This window comes from Rutidosis leptorrhynchoides, chromosome 10 (genome assembly GCF_046630445.1).
Source record: "Rutidosis leptorrhynchoides isolate AG116_Rl617_1_P2 chromosome 10, CSIRO_AGI_Rlap_v1, whole genome shotgun sequence".
Lineage (NCBI taxonomy): Eukaryota > Viridiplantae > Streptophyta > Magnoliopsida > Asterales > Asteraceae > Rutidosis > Rutidosis leptorrhynchoides.
In genome coordinates this window covers 135,843,502-135,854,330 of record NC_092342.1, presented here as the reverse complement: position 1 = coordinate 135,854,330, position 10,829 = coordinate 135,843,502, and positions in this window count along the sequence as shown.

The following is a 10,829-nucleotide window of genomic DNA, read 5'->3' as shown; positions in this document are numbered from 1 at the left end:
ACGAGGAATGCGAATTGCCTTCTTGGCGCACACAACTTCAGCTCCTATTTTGGACATCCAGTCCATGCCGACTATTACATCAAAACTTCCTAATTCTACGGGTATTAAATCAATCTTAAATGTTTCTCCGGCTAAATTTATTTTACAATCACGGCAAATTTTATCGGCTTTAATTAGTTTACCATTAGCTAACTCAATCATGTACTTAGCATCTAGAGGTAATGATGAACAATTCAATTTAGCGTGAAAGTCTCTACACACGTAACTTCTATTGGCACCAGTATCAAATATAATAGATGCGGATAAGTTATTAATGGTAAACGTACCCGTAACAAGCTCCGGGTCTTCATACGCCTCCCTAGCATTAATAACAAATGCTCTTCCACGTGCAAATCCGTTATTCTTCTCTGGATTCGGGCACTGACTCTTATAATGACCCTGTTTCCTACACCCATAACAAGTAACAGTGGCCAAGGCAGTTCTATTTGCATTGGTGGCAGGAGTCTTGGTACCGTTTGTATTTGTAGCGGGAACCCTACAATCTTCAGCAAGATGACCTTTTCGATTACAATTGTTGCACACCACATTACAATAACCAGAGTGATGTTTGTGGCATCTGTTACATAAAGGATTTCGTCCCTTGTAACCTGAGTTCGAACCGCTACCCGCACCTTGCGTGGTTTCTTGTTTCTTGTTGGATTGTTGATGATTACCTTCCCACTTTCTTTTGTTTCCCGATGTCTTGACATCGGTGTTCTTATCCAGAATAATCTGGTCCATCAACTCGTTCGCCATGGTGATAGCTTCATGAATAGTCTTGGGTTTGGATACTGTAACATTTGCCTTGACCTTTTTAGGCAAACCGTCTTTGTACAGTTCAATCTTCCGTTCTTCGGTTGGTACCAATTCGGGACATAGCAAAGCTAATTCCATGAATCGCTGATTGTAGGTGGTGAGTTCAGTACCAACAGCTTTCAGGCTTCGTAATTCAGCTTCCAACTTCCTAAACTCGTTCCTTGGACAATATTCGTTGATTAGCATTGTTTTGAATTCTTCCCAAGGAGTATCATAAGCTACATCTCCTCCTACGGCCTTCACATAGTTTTTCCACCACGTGAGTGCACTATCTTGTAGGGTACATGATGCATACTTGGTCATGTCCTTCTCAATACAACCACTGATTTTAAACACAGACTCAATCTTTTCGATCCACCGGGTTAAACCAACCGGTCCTTCTGTTCCACTGAATGATGAGGGCTTGCAACCTTGAAAAGTTTTGTAAGTGCACCCCACACGAGGATTTGGGTTAACTGCAGCACCTCTTGCAGCCTCGACCCATAACATTCTGTCGTTCACTCGCTGATTAATGAGTTCCTGGATTTCTTGTTCCGTCATTCGGTTCAATCGCGCCATAATCTTCAACAAGAATGAAAAAAAATAATTATTCACATGGAATATTATAGATGTAGTATGTATTTACAGTACATCGTAGCTTATTAATAATATGAACCAGTTATTATTATAAAAGCCTTTTCTTCTTATTAGCGTTTTATAATTATATCTAGGGTAGTACCTACCCGTTAAAGTTCATACTTAATAGCTTAGTACGAAAATCAATTACTACTACCCAAATAATACTTAACCATGGAAAATTATTGCATTTCACACTTCACTATTTTACATATGCTTATCTTACATCAAACATTAAGCAAACCACACTAGTAATATTATACAAAACATTATATGATCCCATGGTTTAAAACAACAGCGCATCATTTAACCCAAAGCGTTTGTGTTCAAAGAAATCGCTTAAAGGTTATCCTGGTTGTCTCCCTGCGTTTTGGCTGAGGAACCGAAGAACTGGATGTCGGGATAGAACTAATAGGAATAGCGGGAATAGGTGTGGAAGTATCTGGTGGAGTTGGTGCCACAACATCCTCTCTAGACTCGGGATTTAGATTTTCCATTTCAGTAGCCTTTTGTTTCTTTCCTCGTTCGAACTTGTCTTTCATAATTTCCTGTATTTCTTCCTCCTCAGGATCACTTTCCGGTTCCTCTTCAATTGATTCATCCGGAACTTGTGAGTTTTCCCCAAAGGTATCGTTTTCATCATCAGATAGATTAATGACTGGAACACCATCTGAAGAGTCTGGTTCGGAGTCGCTAAATGTGATAATAAGTTCTAAGCCAGACATCTATCACATAACAACTAGCACGTTAATACCACATAATATTGACATATTAATTTTTAACCAACAAGGATAAGCAATAGTTTTCGAAATCAAACACGGTCAAAGTCCAGACTCACTAATGCATCCTAACAAACTCGATAAGACACACTAATGCAAATTCTCTGGTTCTCTAAGACCAACGCTCTGATACCACATGTCATAACCCGACCTTAACCATAAGGACGAATACAATAACATATGATTTCATCGCGAGGTATTGACCTCTATATGCGACATTTTTCAAAAACTGCATTCGTTTTTACAATACAAACCATAGCTTTTATTACAAATACAAGGTTTAAACAACTTAATAATGATTATCGTTTAGCGATAATCTTAGACTTACAAACTTTACATGTGATAATAACAATACGACCTCCAACATATTTTACATTACAAATCCTCCGATATGCAGTTTTATTTTTGACACAAATATGCATACTCAAGATCTTGCTTAAATTCAACATGTTGCAGCGGAAGCTTTTAGTTATCACCTGAGAATAAACATGCTTAAAACGTCAACATAAAGTTGGTGAGATATAGGTTTAAATCCGGCAGCGTTATGAATATAGACCACAAGATTTCATATATAAACGTTTTAATAAAAATATTCTAAGTTGTTGAGCACTTGATAACCATACTTAACATTTAATCAACGTCGCATATTCCCTTTATTATGAAATCTTACTACACCGTACCAAGTGTAGTCACCGAAACGAAGTACTGTGCAACCGTTGAATACTGGTCGTCCAGTCCGGTTGGGGTTGTCAGGCCCGATAGATCTATCAACAGGATTCGCGTTTACAATACCTCATGTAAATAGTAGTTACCAAGTTACAGGGAAGTATGCCAGTGGTACAACTCAACGTAGAATATATATTTTTAATCACTTGTGTCCATAACGTAAATCATAAAATGCATGTATTCTCATCCCGAAATATTTAGAGTTTAAAAGTGGGACTATATACTCACTTTTGTCTTGAAGGTATTTAACTCGACTTGGTCTCCGATAGATATCACGAACCTAACCATATATATAATATATCAACATATTTTCTTTTCAAGTAATCGTTACATATATATATATATATATATATATATATATATATATATATATATATATATATATATATATATATATATATATACTTTTAATACTTTTAATATTTTCTTAGTCCGTAGTTAGCAGTCCGATGTTAGTGGTCCACAATTAGTTGCTTAAATAAAATAAATAAAGACCCCATCATATTCGTGTTGATCAGAATTAATCTTGACCCATGGTACCATGTTGTCAAATGACGTGTTGCGTACATAAAGTACCGTGTTGTCAAATGACGTGTTGCGTACAATCATGAGGTCTTATGATTAATCTTCTCGTGTTGTTTACGGATGGTCCTGAAATATATAAAATAAAATCATAAGTAAATATATATTAAATATTATGTTAATTAGCCAAGATATGATTAATCCGATTTTGTCATAATATGATATATTACAGGTCTTGAAGTGTTATTAAAAATCAAATTAGAAGGATCTATTTAGTTTGCGAACAAGTTTGAAATCACTCAAACTATGTTCTTGTTGTTAAAATTTTATAACACAAAATAAGATAGCTATATAAATATGAATCGAATAAGGTTATGAATAAGGTTACTACCTCAAGTTACTTGGACAAAGCTACTGGAAAAGGTAAGAAAAATCTTGGAATCAAAAGAGTGGTGGAGTGGGATTGAAAGATTGGAAGTAATCTCCTTGAAATCGGATGACTATATTGATACGTTCTTGAGTAGGTAAATGAAGAGAGATTAGGGAGTGAATTAACTTGAAAGAAAATTGGAAATGAAATTGTATGTGTGTGTGTGCAAAATAGCATGATTATGGGATGGATATATAGGAGATTTAGTTTGTTTTCTTGCACAAAAGTCACACATGAGGTTAAATGGCTGGTTCTCACATGTAACATCATGTCTAGTGGCTGATCATTGAAGTTTATTGTTGGTATATACCAATAGTAAATACGTATAGAAGCTGGGTATGATACGGTTACATATACCCTAGATATACTTGTAGAAATTTTGAGGAATCGGAACGAGAATTCAAACCATCCTTAAATCATGTTAAATATGTATAGATATGTACATATACATAATCGTATAATTATCGTGTGTTATATAGTTCGTGATATCATCGGTCAGGGGCTCTGCCCCTTGGACCCCGCCAGGGGTTGCCACCCCTTGGACCCCGCTTATCGGGGGCGCTGCCCCCGAACCCACGTCATAATCAAGATAAGTTCAAACAAGTGTGCACTCTACACTTCCCCAAACTTGTTCGATATTTATCAAGATTATTTTGGTTACAAATTAATCCCATTACACTTAAATCATATTGGTGACATAGATCACCAACACATTATAGATTGTAAGTATATATGTCAAAGAACGTTACATATAGTTATCGTTTTGAAAACTTAAGTTTGTGGTCTCAAAGTATACTTATAACTCATTGTTGTTAGTTCACAATGAAATGTTAAACCATCCTTAAATCATGTTAAATATGTATAGATATGTACATATACATAATCGTATAATTATCGTGTGTTATATAGTTCGTGATATCATCGGTCAAATTGGACGGTCAAACGTTGTGTGAAACTCTTTTCAAAAACATAAGTCTCAACAGTTTGGATTGCTTATCATGTTGGTAAGGTTTATTTTATGTAAATATTAATCTCATAAGTATAAAACGATCGGAAAATCCGGGTCGTTACAGCAATGTACTCTGCTTCGCAAGTGGACTGAGCCACTGCAGTCTGCTTCTTACACTGCCATGTAACTAGTTTGCTGCCAAGGAACTAACAACCTCCTGATGTTGACTTGAAATCTTTTTTGCATCCTCCATAGTCAGAATCACTGTAAGCTGTGAGATCAAACCCATCCTCACATGGATACCATAACCCTAAACTCAGTGTATCTTTCAAATACCTCATAATCTTCTTAACCACTAACATATGATGAACATTAGGATTTGCCTGATAACGAGCACACAGACAAACTGCAAACATGATATCTGGTCGAGAAGCTGTAATATACATTAGAGAACCTATGATATCCCTGTATAACGTTTGGTCCACTGCGGCACCCTCACACTCAGGTGAGATACCATGGTTCACAGACAACGGAGTTTTAGCCGGTCTTTCTGCTTCCATTTGAAACCTCTTCAGAATATCAGCAACATACTTGGTTTGATGCAAGAAGATGCCTTTATCTGTCTGAGCTACCTGTTGACCCAAGAAAAACTTAATCGTTTCCATTGAACTCATCTTGAACTTCTGCTGCATGACCTTCTCAAACTCATCAACCATACCCTGATCTGTTGACCCAAATATAATATCATCAACATAAACCTGTACTAACATAAGATGTTGTCCCTTCGTTTTGATGAAAAGTGTCTGATCAATGACACCTCTCCGAAAACCGTTTTCAATCATGTAATTGGACAACGTTACATACCATGCTCAAGGAGCTTGGTGAATACCATAAAGTGCCTTTTCAAGTCTATAAACCTTTTCTGGGAAATGAGGGTCTTCGAAACCGGGTGGTTGTTTAACAAACACCCTTTCATTGATCTCTCCGTACAAAAATGCGCTTTTCACATCCATCTGAAAAACTTTAAATCCCATGAAGGATGCAAATGCCAAGAAAATCCTGATTGCTTCCAGTCGTGCAACCGGAGCAAAAACCTCATCATAGTCAACTTCAAGGATTTGTTGATATCCCTTTACCACCAATCTAGCTTTGTTTCTGATAACTATACCCTGTTCATCCTTCTTGTTCTTCAAAACCCATCGAAGACCATAGGGCACACAACCATGCGGTGGATTGACGTACATAGCATGAGTGAGCATGCACAAATATCCTACCTGTCTTATTCAGCGAAGAATAAAATGTTGTAACCACATTCGCACTTTCAGTCTGAACATCATCTGCTGTTATTGAACTATTGTTAATCACCGGGACCTCTGATGTGGTCGAAACCTCAGAAGTTGATGCCTCTGTTGTCGTACTCTGGGGAATATTAATATGAGGAATTCCACGTGCGTCCACATAATAATCCTGTAGACGTTTAGGCGGTAAAATAACACGATTGGATGTTCTCACCCCTCCTGCTTCAGTTGGCCGTTCAGGCACTGTCACAGTTGGTGGTTGATTATATAGAGGATTAAGATGTTCCTCTGTCAATCGTGATCGGTTAACTTCCTCATCATCTTCAAGATCACTATCATCATCTGTATATACTACCCCGTCCGCATTTGAATCAAAAGCATCTGTCACTCTCTGTGGACTAGGTTGCAAGCTAGAAACCGGATTCTGAATCTGCGATGGAATAGTAACAACATTCTCAGTTGAGTTTTGAGAATCAAACAAAACCTGAGTTAAAATCTCCTCCTCTGTAGCATCGGGTGGAAGATTGAAGGAATCAAATAATTTATCATATTCAAATTGCCAAGCGAACCCTTTACTGATACGAGGTGGAGCATTGCGCTGAATATCCACCTCATAACGTTCCTCCACACGCCTAGACTCAGTGTTATATACTTGTTTGTTTGGATTCCCATATCCTAAGAAGATACCAGAGATCACCTTTGAATTGAATTTCCCTTCAGCGTCTCGTACCAGAATAGTACAAGGAGCACCAAAAGGTTCAAAATGTTTGATATTTGGCTTTCTCTTATGCAACAGCTCATAACACGTTTTACCATGTCTCTTTACCACCAGAACTCGGTTCATCACATAACACGCAGTACTCACAGCTTCTCCCCAGAAAACAATTGGAAGACATGAATCAGCTAGCATAGTTCTTGCAGTTTCGATTAGAGTCCTATTCTTTCGTTCAGCAACACCGTTTGATTGAGGTGTATAAGCCGGACTGAACTGTTGTTGTATCCCTTTCTCATTACAAAACAGCTGCATCTGAATGTTCTTAAATTCTGTACCATTATCAGTATGAATCTTCCTTACCTTCAAGCTATACAGACTTTCAAGCTTCAGAATCAACACTTTAATATGCTCAAACGTGTCTGACTTGAGTTTCAACATCACAACCCACGAAAACCAGGAATACTCATCTGTAACTACCAAGCAATATGATTCTCCAGTGAGAGTTTTACAATTAACTGGACCAAAGAGATCCATGTGTAACAGCTCCAAAGGAATATTGACAGAATGATGCTTTTTGGTAGTATGTGACTTTCTAGTCTGCTTCCCCTGTTTACACGAAAGACAAACCTCAGGAATATGAAAACTTTTAACATTCACACCGTCAACTAATCCATTGTGGACTAGATTATTCATCTTTCTCAGACTCAGATGACCCATACGCTTGTGCCAAAGAATCGACTCCTGTTCAGTAGCTTTAGAGACAAAAGCCTGATGGCCTGTAGCTGCCTTAACATGAGCCTTACGCATATCAAGGATATAGAGATCCTTGCACCTTGGAGCAGTCATCAGAATCATGTCCTCCGGAATTACGAACTCTTTTCTTAAAATATAACAAAACTTATCATCAAAAGCAACAGTATATTTCTTATCAGCAACTTGTAAAACAGAAAGCAGATTGTTCGACATCTGCTCTACATAGTTAACTTTATCAAAGCTGACATTCTCATTAGCAATAACACCCTGAGCAGTAATAAATCCTCCTTCACTACCTGCAAAAGAAACTGGTCCTCCATCTACTGTTTTCACATTAGACAGCAAAGACAAGTTCCCTGTCATGTGCCTGGATGCCCCACTATCAACAATCCAAGTACTGCAGCGTGGATTGTAGGTGACCTGCACATTAAAGTAAGAGGATTAGTTAGAAAGGGCCACCCATGCCCTAATGGCGGTGGGTTTCCCATCAACACCAACAACTGGCAACTCCACCCATTGTCCTTTAGATCCAGAAGGACCTTCAGGATGCTGAACACTTTTAACTTCTGATTTAGGTTTCCAAACTGTGTTATTCGGTAATGGTTTTCTATAATAATCATTAGTTTGAAAAACCTTTTTATCATTTGTTTGTACTGAAAAAGAATTAAACACCGGTGACGGTGATCTCCTATTAGAGAACCGATTTGGACTAAGATCAACCTTCCTTCTTGGTGTCTGTCGAATGGGTATGCAATTCATAGCCCTGTGTCCCAACCTCCCATAATTAAAGCAGTTAACATTATCAAAATCATGAGAATTAAACACTTTGCGTCTAATTGGTGAAAACTGTCTTCTAGGTGGTTCAGTATGTTGTCTAGTCGTAGGGGATGACGAGACTTGTTGCTTAACAGTCTGTCGACGACTAGGCGGAACATACTTGGACACATTCTCAGATTTGGAACTCGCCTCTGTTGGTGATTGTTCTACCTTAGGACATGATTCATCTATTCGGCCCTTACTGATAAACTTAGGTGACACTCCCTGGGTGTTCTTCTTCTTATTCTGTTTGGGACTCACAGTTTTCTTAGGCTGAGCCTTTTGACTCTGAGTCATCTTACTAGCATTAACTGGATTTTTCAGAATGGTAACAGGTTTAGTGACAAGCTCAAATGGTTTGCTGTCTTTTTCAGTGTCGATATCAGTATCTGACTCTGTTTCATAGACAGCATCTAAAGGCTTCTTCGACTCAACTATCTTAACAGTGCTCTCAACAGGTGCTTATTTAGGCTTACCATATTCTAGTTCTACAACATGACCCTTACTTTTCTCAACTGGTTTGTTAATGTACTCACCCAAAAGTGGCGGGGCAACCTGGTTATAACCTAAACCCTGCTGTTTAGGAGGATTTAAAGTCTGTTTCACATAAGACATCCTCTGCCAATTGTCGATCCTAGCTTTTTCAGACTCGTATTTCAACTTAAATGAATCTCTTTCAGCCTTAAGAGTCTCTATCTGGCCCAAATACATAGTAATCACTTTTCCATCATCTATAACAGTTGATTTTAAGTGACCTACCTGATTCTCTAAAGACTTAATAACATCAACATAGTCTTTCTGTTTGTTAAGGTAGAAAAGTGCATCATCATAGTTCTTTTTATTAGTCTGATTCTCCAATCTAAGATCCTTAAGGTCAACTAAAAGCTTAGGACAGGTCTTACATGTAACAGATATCTCATTAAGCTTCGAAATTACACACTCGAGCCTCTCAATTTCCTGTTCATAATCAATGCATCTAGAACATTTAGAAACTGAATCATTACATACCTTATCATTACCGGATGTGTTGGCCATAAATGCATAGGTATTTCTTCCAACCTGAGTGTTTTCATCTGATTCTGACTCAGACTCTGAACTCGTACTGTCCGCGTAGTCAGCCTCATAACCTCCTTTGTTCTTGCTTTCGTCTGAACACACTGGACTCCGAACTGTAACAATCTTCTTGTCACCACTCTTAAGATCACAGTTGAGCAAATGTCCCAACTCTTGTCTGAACCAAGTACCAACATGACAACTTCTTTCTTCATCCTCATCGGAAGAATCAGTCGTAAACTCAAAATCTGATAGGTCTCGAGCTTGGCGAAACTTATCATACAGTCGATCTTTAATCCTCTTTCTGAGGCACAACTTCATAATCTCCTCAGCTCTTTTCATTCTAGCATCACATTTGCACACATAGCAGGTGCAATTCGGATTATCTTTTCCAGTACAACCTACATTTCTCCTAGCAATTCTTTCTTCTTCAATTTCAGCTTCAGTTTTACCTACAAACACAACATTAGCTTGATGCGTATCTGCCGTGATGGACCAGTCACACACTTCATCAGCATACGTGGTCGTCAAGGCCTTAGATTGAGTAGACCCCGAAGATTCTTTCTTAACAATAACATGTTATGGAGTAACTGAAATGGTTGTATTGTGAAAAGGATCAGAAAAACCAGTCTTGGGTGGCCTCGTGCAAGTCTTCTTAAAATGACCAAGCTCATCACAATTGAAGCATCTAACCTTTGACATATCAAAACCAAACTTCGAGTCTCGATTCAAACTCAAAGACCTCTGTCCGGTTTTCTTCAAGTACTTCCTAGCCCGTCTAACAATGCTACCCATGCAATAAAGTATATCCATCCTTTCGATATCGTCCTCATCAATCTGATCATAGTCTTCATTTTCAAGATGACTATTAATCACTTGTCCACTAATCATATCGTTGTATGAGTTTACAACAATAGCTGCCAGAGCCATATCTTCCTGAATTGATTTGATGGGTCTCTTCCTGATATTCTCAGTTTGAAACACAGGAGTCTGAGTCTGAGTCTGTTGAGAAGGAGAATTCTGAGTCTGAGCTTGTGATTTAGCATTAAAGTAGCCAGACTGAGATTGTGGAGCAGACATTTGAGAAGCATTTGCTGTAATATAAGCTATTTGTAATGGAGCATGACCAGAACATGAAGCTAAAGTGGATGCAGAAGTAACTACCGAACCAAGTCTCTTCCTCTTAGCTTCTACCTGAATATCCTTCTCCATCAACTTAGAAGTAAAAGCTGTCAATGTTAACGTACGACCTGATGTGCTGTACATGTTCTGAATCTTTTCAATCTCATGGTCCCACTTTTCTGGAAGACCATCTTTC